Below are 14,786 nucleotides of genomic sequence, written 5' to 3' on the forward strand. Positions count from 1 at the left end.
TCCACATTACCTCATTTATTTATCACGTCGTCTTGGATTCCTATTAGCTGTAACAGTTTCTTAGGCGCCTCTTCTTCTTGAGGACATTGATAGTTTTAAGGAGTAATGGTCAGGTATTTTGTAAGACAGTCCTTTATTGGAATTTGTCTGTGTGTTTTTTTTTTTTCTTTTTTTTGTGATCACATTCAAGTTTAGGTTTGGGGGAGGAAAACCACAGAGATAAAGTGCTATTTTCATCACATCATATCAGTAGTGCATACTATCAATATGACTCATTACAGTCGATATTAACCTTGATCACCTTGCTGAGGTAATGTTTGTCAGATTTATCTACTGTAAAGTTATTCCTATCTGCAGTTTTCATACTGTACTCTTTAGAAGGAAGTCATTATGTGTAGCCTACACTTATGGAGTTGAGAGTTATGCTTCACCTCCTGGAGGATAGAGTATCTACATAAATTATATGAATTCTTCTGCATGGGAGATTTGTTATTTTCCCTCATTTATTTATTTATTCAGTCATTTATTTATATCAGTATGGATTCAAGAATATTTATTTTACACTGTGAATGATAGTCTAAGACTACCTTATTTTTTTAATTGCTCAAATTTAATTTTCCATTGAGAGCTCTTTCAGTTGGCTCTTGTCTCCCTTTAGAATACTTCCATAATTGTGTTTGTTTGAACACTTTCTTACTCTCTGGTGTTACAAGATGCTCCAGGCTCATCTTGTATATTACCTGTTCCAGCCCTATAATTAGCTACTTCTCCACAGTGTGCTGGTTCCTTTTTCTGGAGAATGGTGTTAGAAACCAAGATCTGGACACTAGTTATGCTCATTGCTACTAAGGTGTCACTTCTTCTGGGCTCTCAGCTGACAGAGTGAGAACATATATGTATATATAATGAATAACCTGTGTGTATACATGTATCTATACATAAATATTTCTATATATATATCAATTTGTTCCAATATTAAACTAAACATAAGTTTATATTAATGTTACCAACTCTATTCCATTACCATAAGGATTATTTTAGCCATTTCCCCAGGCTTAGCTGTAATTTTCTACTCCAACAGCATGAAAACAGGCTCACACCATCTGCCATCCATTACATAATATCTCATTTCCAGTATAAAGGTATAGTGGTCTTAGAATTGTTAACCTGTACCTCTGTAGGAAACAACTGTATCAACCAGAGCAGAGCTTATGTATAGTTACTTTTGTCTTTAATATTATTTAGTATTTCACTCTTTTCCTAAGATACTTAGGTTACCATCTTTACCCATCACCTTTCTAGTGATGTTGCTTCATACATTTGTAATGCAATACAGTTAGATTTATTTGTCACAGTCTTTAGTCCATCCTTGAATTTCTCAGACTTCTAAATTATTGTTCATAACTTATATACATTAAGTTTCACTCTTTGTGTTGTAAAATTCTATAAATTTGGAAAAATGCCTAGTGTCATGTATACATCATGACAATGTCATAAAGAATAATTTCACTATCTCAAAAATTTCTGTGCTTCACCTATTTAAACCTCCATTGCCAAGTGTGTGTCAAATGACAATCTGTGTAACCCTCTTTGGAATTTTGGCATTTATAGAATGTCATATAAATAGAATCATACATTTTGTAGACTTTTACATTGATATTTAGCAATATACATGAAAAATTCATCCTTATATTTGCATAACTTAATGGTGTATTCCTTTTTGTCACTGAATAGTATTACCTTGTACAGATATACCAGTTTGGTTCTCTATTCAACTATTGAATATCTTAATTGCTTCCAGTTTTTGGCTGTTATAAATAATGCTGTTATAAAAATTTGCATGAAGTTTTTATGTGGATATATGTTTTCAAATTATTTGAGTGTATACCTAGGACTGTGCTTGCTGGTTCATATGGTAAAACTATGTTTAGCTTTGTAAGAAACTGCCGAAGTTTCTTCCAATGTGGCTGTACCATTTTGCACATTCACCAGCAATTAGTGATGGTTACTCTTGCCCCTCATTTTTGACAGCAATTATTATAATTGAGATTGCATTGAATCTATAGATTAAGTTGGGAAAAATTGACATCTTAATAATATTGAGTCTTCCCATCTACGAGAACAAAATCTTTCAATTTCTTTAAACATCCATTTTTTTTTAAACAATTCTCCTTTATTTTATTTTATTTTTTTGTGAGGAAGATCAGCCCTGAGCTAACATCCATGCTAATCCTCCTTTTTGCTGAGGAATACCGGCCCTGAGCTAACATCTATTGCCAATCCTCCTCGTTTTTTTTTTCCCCCAAATCCCCAGTAGACAGTTGTATGTCTTAGTTGCACATCCTTCTAGTTGCTGTATGTGGGACGCGGCCTCAGCATGGCGAGAGAAGCAGTGTGTCAGTGTGCGCCCAGGATCCAAACCCGGGCCACCAGTAGCGGAGTGCGTGCAGTTAACTGCTAAGCCACGGGGCCGGCCCCTTTCAATTTCTTTAAGTCTTTGATCTTCCATCAGTGTTCTGTAGTTTTTGGCATGCAGATTCTATATATATTTTGAAAGATTTATCTCCATGTACTTCAATTTTTGGTAGTATTATAAATAGTATTTTTTTAATTCTAATTCAAAATATTCATTGCTAGTGTATAGGAAAGCAATTGGATTTTGTAAAATAACCTTGAATACTGTGACCATGCTATACTCTCTTATTCTTAGAATATTTTTGCAGATTTTCTTTTGGATAGTCATGCTATATCCAAATAAAGACTGCAAGTAGATCTTGATACTTTAAACTTTAAATTATTGATATTTTCACATTTTTATTTTATTTGAGATGTAGTAGTATTAATAGTATCAGTATCAGTAATAATAATAATATTTAGAACATATAACATTTATGTGCCACACATTATTCTAAAACACTCTTCATATATTACTTTTTCATGTAATTTCTTTTAAGTTCTCTCCAGTTTTTTATTGTGATTCTATATTCAAATATCAAGCTAGAAGAAGACAATATACATGTTACCATTTGCAAGTGAAAAATTATTTGCATTTGCACAACACTGATTCTGAGGAAAGTCCATTTATTAAACCTCCACAACACTTCAATTCTCAGATAAGTTTCCTAATATTAATGCATTTTTATTAATATATATATTTTTATTCAATAGCCATTTTTCATGCCTACTATGTTTGAGGCTTATTAAAATATATATTATTTTCAGTCTGTTTACAAACATGCGTGGGTTGTCAGCTATAAACATGAACATTCTTAACGTTTTTATTCTAGCCTGGTTTAATCAAGGTACTTTGACTTTTTCTTAAATAAATGTTTTGAAACTTTAGAAATTTTAAAACCTCTGTTCTTTACAACTAAGCTAAAATTTATCTATGATTCTCTGAATGAAAAAAACACAAGGGGCATGATCTTAAAAGAATTAAGAACACTTACTGATTATTTTGTGTATTATGTGCTGATGAATCTACAAGTGATGTGTGGGAAATGCCATTTAAAGCAATGATATTAAAGAAAGTTGTTAATTAAGAGTATAAGTTTGGACCCAAAAATCTCTTTTTCCAAAATATGCTTGAAAAGTTATGACTAAAGAATCCCATGTCTAGGTTTTTCTTTAGCATGTAAACTGTCTTCCTGAGTAGATTTCCAGGTTTAAAGAAAACGTGGCATTTCATTTTGTAGTTGCTAATACCATGCTCATTAAAAACAGGGACTCCATAAATGTTGAGTATGTGGCTCTCAGGGAAAGACACAAGAAAGTCACTGGCAACTATTTGTAACTGGTATGAATCTCATTCCACTAACTCAGATATACAAGGAGCGTAGCTTTCTTTCTTTCTTTATTTAATTGAACTTTATTTGTATTTTCAGCTTTTATTCATTTTTGGGAGATAGACACACATGTAGCCCAAATACACCTGCATCATAGAATTCATTCTGCATCCAGTAAATCCACTTCTCCTTCTTCCTGGGGTGAAGAGAGTGCTTTTCCCTTTGGTTAGAAGGGGGCAGATAATGTATGATAATTGGCCTGTAACCTTGGTAATGGGGAGTCTGGCGATACTGGTGATGCATCATGGGGAACTTTTCCAGCTTGGCAGAATTGGCTCCAGTTGGCTATAACTACTCTGACTTGTTGTCCTTCACTTCGGGTATTTCTGAATGGAGTCCATATTTTTTTACTAGCGCTTTTAGAATTTTTTTGTAAGTCCTTTTTCTCCAAGTCCAGTGACTAAAGTTTTGACAATCTTTATTTTTCTTCTGGCGCTGGTCATGGCTAAGGTGTGACTCAAAAGCCATGGTGGGCTGCTTGAATTTATCACCCATGTCTGCCTCCTCCACTGCAGGGAGAGAGCCCAATGACTTTCTATCCAAATTTGAAGTTTTTAGTTTCCCTTGTCGAGCTTTAAGGTGGTTAGAAATCTTCTCTTTAAGCCTGGACAAGTCCCCTGCCCCCTTTCCCATGTCTATATTCTCTGGACTTTGCTTGTTTGGTTTGGTTTTCTATGAGACTTTGTACTTGGGCTTTTTGAGGTGGTTGTCTGAAGCTACCTCCAAGGAGGGAAAAATTTCTTGATGCTGCTGCCCTCTCTTTCCTTCTCTTTCTTGACACCCACAGAGGTTGGTTTCTCCCTTAGTCTATCCCCAGAGAGTGGCTTCAGTTTTTGTCTTTGGGGAAGGCCTTGTGTGATTGCTTGCTCATCAAAGCAGAGGACCTCTCACCACCCTTGGCATCCATGAGAGTTTTGTTTTGTTTTTGGTGAGGAAGATTCTCCCTAAGCTAACATCTTTGCCCATCTTCCTCTATTTTGTATGTGGGACGCCGCCACGGCATGGCTTGATGTGTGGTGCGTATGTCTGGGCCCAGGGTCCAAACCTGTGAAACCTGGGCCACCAAAAGGGCAGGCGAACTTAACCACTATGCCACCAGCCGGCCCACGGGAGCTATTCTTTGTAGGAAGACTTGTGCTCCTTGCTTTGGCTCACAACCACTTTCCTCTGGGGTTCACTCAGGTATGTTTTTTGACTGAGCACCACTCTGTCCTGAGAGGCATTAGTGGGGCCAGGCTTCTGATGGGGAATGATGGGCTCCTGGTCCTCCACCAGGGAATCTGTAATGGTCGACGAACATCTGTTGAGAACTGGTAGATAATGGAAGTGTCTGAATGTGGCCTTAACCAGAAGATTCCTGGTCTGAAGACGAAGAGTAAGAATAAGCTGGTGAAACTCTGTGGCACCTCTTTTCCTCCTCTCTCCTCTGGCCCCATCTGGGCTTCGTACCTGGGGGCGCACGTGGTAGGAGCATGTAATAGGAATACCAGAAGAAGAAAAGAAAGAAACAGAAGAAATATCTGAGCAATAGTGACCAAAAATTTTCCCAATTCAATGTTAGAAAGCAAACCAAAGGTCCAGGAAGCTCCGTGAGCACCAAGCAGTATAAACTCTTCATTTCTGTTGCAGTGTTTTTGATCTCTAGCATCAATTTTTGGTTCTTTCTTAGAATGTCCATTTCTCTTACATTATCCATATGTTCTTGGATGTTGTCTACTTTTTACATTAGCAATGTGCTCTCAGCATGTTGATCATAGCTTTTCAAAATCCCTGGTCTGATAATTTCAGCATCCGTGCCATATCTGAGTCTGTTCTGATGCTTGCTCTGTCTCTTTAAATTGTGTATTTTTATTTCAGTGTGCCTTCTAGTCTTTTGTTGAAAGCTTGACATGATGTACTGAGTCAAAGGAACTCTGGTAAATAGGTCTTTAGTGACATGGTGGTAAGGTTTGGGGAGAGGGGAAGTGTTCTATAGTCCTGTGATTAGGTCTCAGTCTTTTAGTGAGCCTGTGCCCCTCAGCTGTGAACTCCACAAGTGCCTCTCAGTCCCTCCTGCTCCCACTTTGGTGGGACAGGATGGCTGGAGGGAGCTGGAGTATTTCTTTTTCCCTATGTGAAAGGCTAGAGTGGGCTAGACTAGGGTATTTCCCTCCTCCCAGGTCAGTTAGGCTCTGAAAAAAACCCAATAGATTAGGCACTGGTAAAACAGTTTTCATCGAGGGCAGACCTTGTTAAGAAGAACAGACTGCTCCAGCATATTTCAAAATGGCCACTTTTCCTTCCTCCTTCCAGAAGCATGAGGGGGTTTTTCTCTGATATTCACTGTGAGAACCTTGTAGAACTCTAGGAAGTAAAAGTGTGGCCAGCCCTGAAGATTTTAACTCACAGACTTGTCCACACAAAGCCTCCAGAAAATTGCAGTTTGGGTTTTCCTACCCTAGCACCACCTCAGTAGCTGACATCTTCAGCTTATGTTCTCAAGAGACCTAGTTGTGTTTTGTTCCTTTGAGAGCATAAGGATAAGCATAATATGCTCCTATTTCTATCTGAGTTAAGTTGAAGTCAGTTTATTTCATGTGTGGGTAATCTTGACAAAAACAGCAGGACACTGTCTTGATGACTCAGGAAGAAATGATATTATGTTGGCACTGAGGCTGAAAGTTCCATGGCATGCTGGGTACAAAATACAGAATGATCAGGATGTGTGTGTGTGTGTGTGTGTGTGTGTGGTGTGTGTTTGTGTGGTGGGTGGTAGGAATAAGTGTTCTGGAGGGGAGGAAGAGAACATTGAAGTTGTTAACCAGGCAGGATTCTGGAAAGCTAGGCTAGAGCCAGAATGCAAAGGAATTTGGACCTGTAAAACAATGGGAAGCTGTCAAAGTTTAGCCGGCCTGTTTACTACCTCACATAAGCACCAGAAAGTGTTTACAAATTCATATTTCCCAACTTTCAAACAAGATTCTTTCTACTATTCTATATTGCCTCAAAAATTGTTGAATTTAGCTTTTATCCCATTTTTAACGGCAACAGAATCCCCTAATAAAGCTGCCAATTTTTCTAAATAAGTGATATTTTCAAATTCAGTCAGTATGTTGGGTTGTATCCAGTTATATGGGAGCCCAATGTGCCCAGTCTTCTGGTCTACCATCAACGAGCTGGGATTCAGAAAGTTGTGAGACACCAAATAGATATAGGCAAAAACCTGACTTGCAAATAGGATTGGGTCATGTTTGTGGCAATTAGTAGGGTTGATGCACCAGGTATGGCAGATAGAGGAAGCTGGAATGAAATCTTGGAATGAATAGGATTTAAAGTAAAAGAACTATGTCCAGGGTTCAAATCCCAGCTCCACCACTTATCAGTTAGTTCCAAACAACAACAAAACAAAAACAAATAATCTGCTTCTCGGAGTCTATTTGATGTGGATAAAAAAATAATATTTACCTTTACTTTACAGGGCCTTGCACCTATTATAAATAAGGCATATGTCAGAAGCAGATTCATTTCTTATAATTTCAAATCTGAATAAATAAAAATAGCATTTGCCTTTTAGCTGGCCATAGACTTTGAGTGCAAAAACGATTCCCAATAATCCAATTTTCCAGCAATATATCTCATGAACATAATCTAGGCCGGGGATAGGGGCGGCTGCTTATTAAGTAGGTGGCACAGTTCTGGGCACCAACACAGTGCTCAGCAAGTATTTTTGGTTTAAAATAAATTGAACACGTATTAAATATCTAGAGACGGGGATGGTGGACTTTTGTAATTCAGCTCATGAGAGACAATGGGGTTGTTTATTACCTATGTGTGGACCAAGAGTGCCAGGCAGGAAAAAAAAAAGTCCTTGTAAAGCTAATCTAACAAGCTAAAGCATATTCATTTATTGGAAGTCTTTGGTGTCATTCCTCCAGCAAGCTCCACATGCTGTGCATGGAATTTTTAAAGCATGGAATATTCAAAACTAGCACTGAAATAGTTGGAAAAAGAAAGTTGGGAAGAGTAAAGTCAGTGATGTTTAAGAAAAGTTGAGAAGAGCAGGCCACAGCAACTTTTAAAATTAACTTTATACTGTGAACTTTAGCACATACAGAAAATTGTATGAACGTATATATAACCTAGCAAACTACTCTCAAGTTAATAGACACTTTCTATCAAGGGAAAGAGCGTTGGCAGCACTCCAGGGCCTCTGAATACGCCTTCTGGATCACACTTCTCCTCCCCTGGAGGTAGTCATATCCTAACTGAAATGAAAATCATTTATTTGCTTTGTTTTACAGGCATACCACCTTACGATGCATCCACAAGTGAAACTATTGAGTTTTGCATGTTCTTGAGTTTTATATAAATAGAGTCATGCTACATGTATATTTAACATATTTTAATCAACATTAACATGTTAAAATGTCACTATGGTCTCATGATGTATTTTCCCTTTAAAAAATAATATATATTGATTAGCTCTGTCCACTGACAATTCGTAAAAGTAATGACCAAGTCAGTAACAACAAGCATCCCTTGCACTTAGATAATATAATATTATAACTAACGGAACAAAGACCTCTTAGAAAAATGGCCAATTCCAGGTCTGGAGAAAGAAATGTACTAGATGAGGCTGGAATGACTTGTTACATCTGAAAATGAGGATCCTGTTAGGCACAATGGGAAGGGAAAGCATGTGCAGGGCATGGAGATGAAGAAGGACTTGATATTTTAAATGAATTCAGCAATAGATAGATGATAGGTGCATTGATGGATGAATGGATGGATGGATGGAATAGAAGTGTTACCACACAAGGCAGGGGAGGGTCTTCTGCCAGCCGCAAGACATGCCAATAGTCAAGAGGCAAGGTGGTAGGAGAAAAAGAACTTTTTATCATAGCTTGCTAGGAAGAGGGAAGACGGCAGACTAATGTCCAAAAAAATCCCATCTTACAGAACAAAGACTATAGGCCAGTTATATAGGGGACTGGTCTCTGGGTGGGGGAAGCATCTGGTCTCAGGGTGGGGGCATCCATCTGATGTCCAGGGTGAGGCAGACATCTAGTCTCAGGGTGGAGACATCTATCTGTTCTTGGTTCTTGATAGTCTTTTGTTTTACTGGATATGCATCAGAGACCAGAGCAACACCCTGTAACCTGATCTTTTAGTTGTCCTTGCAGATGGCTATCAGCACAGACTCTCTGCCCAGGGGTTATCACATTCCTAAGGAACTCAAAGTAACAAAGTTATCGACTTATTGCAGCTGGGAGGAACCATAAATTCCACAGAGCATGTCTGGGTTAGTTAGTCAGAGGTCATTCTAAGTTACAGTATGGTTTCTTTTCTACAATATGGCTTCCCTTATGTCAACCTTGTGTTGAGCCAGTATCAGAAGTTTGGATGGATGAATAGTTAAATGAATATATACTCAGTTAAAATGCATTGTAGTCTTCATTTGAACCTGTTTATCCTATAAAGATTTTAAGGTACAGTTGAGATTTTACCTACTCCATAGAGCATTTCCTGATTCCATGACATTTTGGTTGAGAGCTATCAATTCTATTCACATAATCAGAGCAACCGATCCAAGAAAAAGAAAAATCGTAAAAATTAAGAAATTACAACATAAAGCATGTCCCTAATATTTCCTAATGATTATTTTAGGAAGCTGGGGTCATTAGTTGTTTTGCTTCACCTAACAAAATGAATTCTTTATGTACAATGATGTAACTTCCCTGGTTAAAATCTTTCAATGGCTCTGCATCACCCACAGGCTATAATTCAAGCTCCCTTTGCAGCTCTGATTCTCTGGCTTCTTCCTACCTCTGCTGTCTTAGCTTTCTTTTGCCTTACATTTTATTGGTCAGCAACTCCAAACTGCTTTATTAGTTTTCTGTGTATACTGTATAATTTCTTTTTTTGATGGCTTTGCTAAGAATCATATCCACTGCCCTCTGGCCCTGCCCTTTGCCCCAATTACTTAACTCCTAATGTTCCTTTAATATGCAAGACTGCCTCCTGTGGGAAACTTTGCCTGACCCTTCTGGTTATTGCACCTTGCCATCAGAGATGATGTTTATATCTCCAGGGCCTAGCAAAGGGTCTAGAGTGAAGTGTTCAGGAAATATTTGTTTCTCATGTTTTGTAATTAATGACAGTTTTTTTAATTTTGAAAATAGGAAGCCTTTTATGATTTGAATTAGTTGGTTGACTGTAAGGGATATTTGCTTAAGGTATTTATATACACATACAAACAATTATATGTGGATTCCACACATATAACTGTTTAACATGTAACTCAGGATTTTTTAAATGATTATATCTAGGAAGGCCCAGGATCTCAGATGAAAATAGCAGTCTTGTTTACAGGAGCAGAACTGTAAACAAGCAATTGAATTAGGATTAAGCGACTGTTCCGCTAGGGTTTTCATACAGGAGCCTAGCGCCTAGGGTGAGTCTTTAGCCAGAAGAGGCACATTTATGTATAACCATTTAGATGATCACCCGAAGCCTTCACATAAAATAATTGTTTTGTGTAACATAAAGTGAAGTAATCAGCTTGAAAATTTGTCCGGAAATGGAGTAAATCAACCACATTTTTGGGCATCCTATAGCCATAGTTTGTAATGCTTTTTCCTTTATCCTTAATTTCATACGTTTTTAATCCCAGTGAGAAATTTCAGTTGAACTACTTCTTTTTTCCTTTCTGGTAGAATTTATTATAATTGTTTTTATTGAAATTTGTTTTACCTCCTGAAGTGCTAAGATATTGGCTGTTTGTATCAATCAAAATTTTATTGCATTACCTTGTACCCTTTTAAAATAATTGATCAGAAAATAAAAATAAAAATGGACATTAATTATGTTGAGGAAAGTTTTACTTCCTCTTCAACTCGATACATTTTTCTTCCCCAGATGCTTTGAAATTGCTAAGAATAATTTGATGATACCAATAATAAATTTGAGGAACTATGTTGAGTAGATATAAAATGACAAAGTTAACTGCATTTATATTAAAGCGTTTTTCTGCTCATCAGAGTGAGATGAGAAAATTAATATGTAAACCATTAACTTGTACCCAGATGCATTGTGTTCTGCAACTGAAATAGATATTCGGTGATGTTATCACCAACATTTTATTGCAATCTAAAGGAAAAAATGCTTTAGAAAAATTACTTGACTATATTCACAAGATGTTCATTAAAATATTATATATTTTGAAAGACATAACTCATGAATGATGTTACCTTGTTTTTTATGTCCTTTTTTATATCTTTTACATATTTTTTACATTTTTTGTCGTTTCTTGACTGTTTTGTTAAAACATTTTCATTTACATTAGAACAGTGTATAAACTGATTCATCCGGAAAGTTTTGAGTATTGCCATAATTTTCTCTTTAATTCTTAGCTACCTTGAAAGTAAAATTATATTCTAGAACTAAATTTTATGATTTCTTTAAAAATTAAAAAAGAAAACCACAATTTCTTTGCTCTTTGGCGGGTTTTATATTAAAATCAGATAGATGGGAGTTCAACATAATTAAAGAAGTTATAGAACATTTCTGGGTTTAAAGTTTCCCATTTATAAAATTAAAATATATTAACACCCATCTTAGAGTAGCGTCCTTATCAGATTTAGTGGACTCTTCTATCCTTCACCAGATTGTTAAGTAATATTTCTGGTAATGTTACAAAAAACAGTGGCTTTGGGATCCCATCCATCTTAATTGCTGAAAACCAGTTTTCTACTGGATTTCACAAAACCATATATCTCCGGGTACATCCCAGAGATAGTCATAAATGAAATCTAGTTATTGTTCACACCCTGACCATCCGTCTGGCTCTGGGGACCGATCTCTTTCCTCTTGGCAGGCCTCAGTTTGCTTTTGTTGCGATCATCTCCAGGAGTTCCTTGACTGGACATTCCGTAGGATATTGTTTTTTGGCTATACTATTTCCAAGCTTGGATGGATATTGTCTGCCTAATTCCCAACGATATCAGCTGAGATCCTGGAGGACGTTTATGATAAACACTCAGTGATAATGGAAAGTAAAACCTTCACAGTACTTTATAACTAGATTTGGTATCTCTCAGTACCCACAGGCCCAGGCATGACATCACATGTATAGTTGATTATACAGCAATCTCTTTTCAACTTTCAGGATTAAGATTTATGAAGCATCTACTATGGGCTAGTCACTGTCATGAGTGCTGGAGATACATGTATAAGCAAGCAGATAAAAATCCCTGCTCTCATGAAACTTACCTTCCAGTGGGGAAACAGACAAAGATGGTAGACATAATAAATAAACAAAAATTAGTTAAGTATAGGATCCGGCCCTGTGGCTTAGCGGTTAAGTGCATGTGCTTCACTACTGGCGGCCTGGGTTCGGATCCGGATCTGGGCACGCACTGATGCACCGCTTCTCCGGCCATGCTGAGGTGGCGTCCCACATACAGCAGGATGTGCAACTATGACATACAACTATCTACTGGGGCTTTGGGGAGAAAAAGGGAAAAAAAAAAGGAGGAGGCAATAGATGTTAGCTCAGGGCCAGTCTTCCTCAGCAAAAAGAGGAGCATTGGCATGGATGTTAGCTCAGGGCTGATCTTCCTCACACACACACACACACACACACACAAATTATTTAGGTATAATGTGATAAGTATTATTAAAAAATAGATTGTGTTCAAGGAGTTTGGGAGTTTCTGGGTAGGGTGCTGTAATTTTAAATGGGATGCTCAGGGTTAGACTCATTGAAAAATGACATTTGAGTGAAGACTGGGAGAGCTAAGATAATTAATTATATAGATACATTGGGACAATAGTGCTCCATGCAAAGGAAACAGGCAGGGCAAAGACTTTGAGGTGGAATCTTGCTGGCCTTTATGTTTCAATCGTGCTAAAATATACATTATATAAAATTCAACATTTTAAATACTTTTAAGTGTATAATTCAGTAGCGTTAAGTACATTCACTTTGTTGTATTGTCATCACTACCATCCATCTCCAGAACACTTTTCATCTTCTCAAACTGAAACTCAGTTTGCATTGAACAGTAACTCCCCATTTCTTCCTCCTCTCAGCCCCTGGCAACTACCATTCTACTTTCTCTATGAATTTGGCTACTCCAGGTATGTCATGTAAGTGGAATCATACAGTCAATGTCCTTTTGTGACTGGCTTATTTCATTAGCATGTCTTCCAGATTCATCCATGTTGTAGCACGTGTCAGAACTTCCTTCCTTTTTAAGACTGAATGTGTTCCATTACATGTATTTACCACATTTTGTTTAACCACTTACCCATTGGTGGACATTTGGGTTGCTTCCAACTTTTGGCCGTTATGAATAATGCTGCTATGAACATGGGTGTACAGATATCTATTTGAGTCCCTGCTTTCAGTTCTTTTGGTATAGGCCTGCAATTGAAATTGCTGGATCATATGGTAATTCTTTTATTAATTTTTTGAAGAACCATCATAGTGTTTCCCATAGCAGCTGCACTATTTTACATTCCTACCAGCAATGCACAAGGGTTCCAATTTGTACACATCCTTCCCAACACTTACTTTTGTTTTGTTTCTGTTTTAGATAATAGTCATCATAATGGGTATGAAATAATGTCTTCTAATTGTTTTCATTTGTATTCCCTAATGATTGGTGACGTTGAACAACTTTTCATGTGTTCATTGGCCATTTGTATATCTTCTTTGGAGAAATATGTGTTCAAGTCCTTTGCCTATTTCTTAATTGGGTTGTTTGTTGTTTACTATTGAGTTATAGAAGTTCTTTATATATTCTGGACATTAACCCCTTATCAGATATATGGTTTACAAATATTTTTTCCCATCCTATGGTTTCGTTTTTACTTTGTTAACAGTGTCTTATGATGCGCAAAAGTTTTTTAATTTTGATGTAATCCAATTTATCTCTTTTATATTTTTTACCTGAGCTTTTGGTTTCATATCCAAGAAATAATAGCCAAATGAAATGTGAATCTTTTGCCCTATGTTTTCTTTTAAGTGTTTTATAGTTTTAGCTCTTATGTTTTGGTCTTTGATCCATTTGGAGTTAATTTTTGCAGATGGTGTAAGATAAGAGTCCAACTTCATTCTTTTGCGTGTGATAGCCAGTTTCCCAGCACCCTTTGTTGAAAAGACCATTCTTTCCCCTTTGAATGGTTTTGGCGCCATTATTGAAAATTGTTCGACCATATATGACAAGCTTCCATATTTTCAGTATTTTTGTTTTTTCAATATTTTGTTTTGGCTATTTGTGTACCCTTGATATTGCACATGAATTTTAGAACAAATTTTTCTATTTCTGCAGAAAATGCTGTTGGGATGCTAATATGGATTGGATTAAATTTGTAGATCCCTTTGGGTAGTTTAGACATCTTAGTAATATAAAGACTTTCAATCTAGGAACAAAGAATATCTTTCTATTTATTTGTATCTTCTTTAATTTCTTTTGGTAACCTTTTGTAGTTTTCCGTATATAAGTTTTTACCTCCTTTCTTAAGTTTATTCCTATTTTATTCTTTTTGATACTGTTGTGAATCTAACTATTTTCATAATTTCCTTTTCAATTTGCTTATTTTTAATATACAGAAACAACTGATTATATGCATTGATTTTGTATCCTGCAGTTTTGCCGAATTTATTAGCTCTAATAGTTTTTTTCTCTTTTAGTGGAATTTTTAGGATTCTCTACATATAAGAACTTGTTATCTACAAACAGAGATAATTTTACTTGTCCTTTTCCAATTTGGATGACTTTTATTACTTTTTCTTGCCTAATTGCTCTGGTTAGGACTTTTAGTGTTATGCTGATTAGAAGTGATGAAAGTGGACATCCTTGCCTTGTTCTTGATGTTAAAGCAATAGCTTTCAGTCTTTCACCATTGTGTATAATGTTACTTGTGCGTTTTCCTTATGTGGCCTTTATTATGTTG

General features: G+C 36.5%; 1 long non-coding RNA gene and 1 pseudogene across 1 annotated transcript in view; one reads left to right on the forward strand and one right to left on the reverse strand.

Annotated features, from left to right (window-relative positions):
• The window catches only part of LOC147916228 (uncharacterized), a 167,217-nt gene that overhangs the window by 90,409 nt on the left and 62,022 nt on the right, over positions 1-14,786 (forward strand). The window lies entirely within an intron of this gene.
• On the reverse strand, positions 3,881-11,752 carry LOC101390474 (elongin-A pseudogene; annotated as a pseudogene).

The sequence above is a fragment of the Ceratotherium simum genome, chromosome 9 (assembly GCF_057802395.1).
Source record: "Ceratotherium simum simum isolate JZ-2026a chromosome 9, ASM5780239v1, whole genome shotgun sequence".
NCBI classification, from domain to species: Eukaryota; Metazoa; Chordata; class Mammalia; order Perissodactyla; family Rhinocerotidae; genus Ceratotherium; species Ceratotherium simum.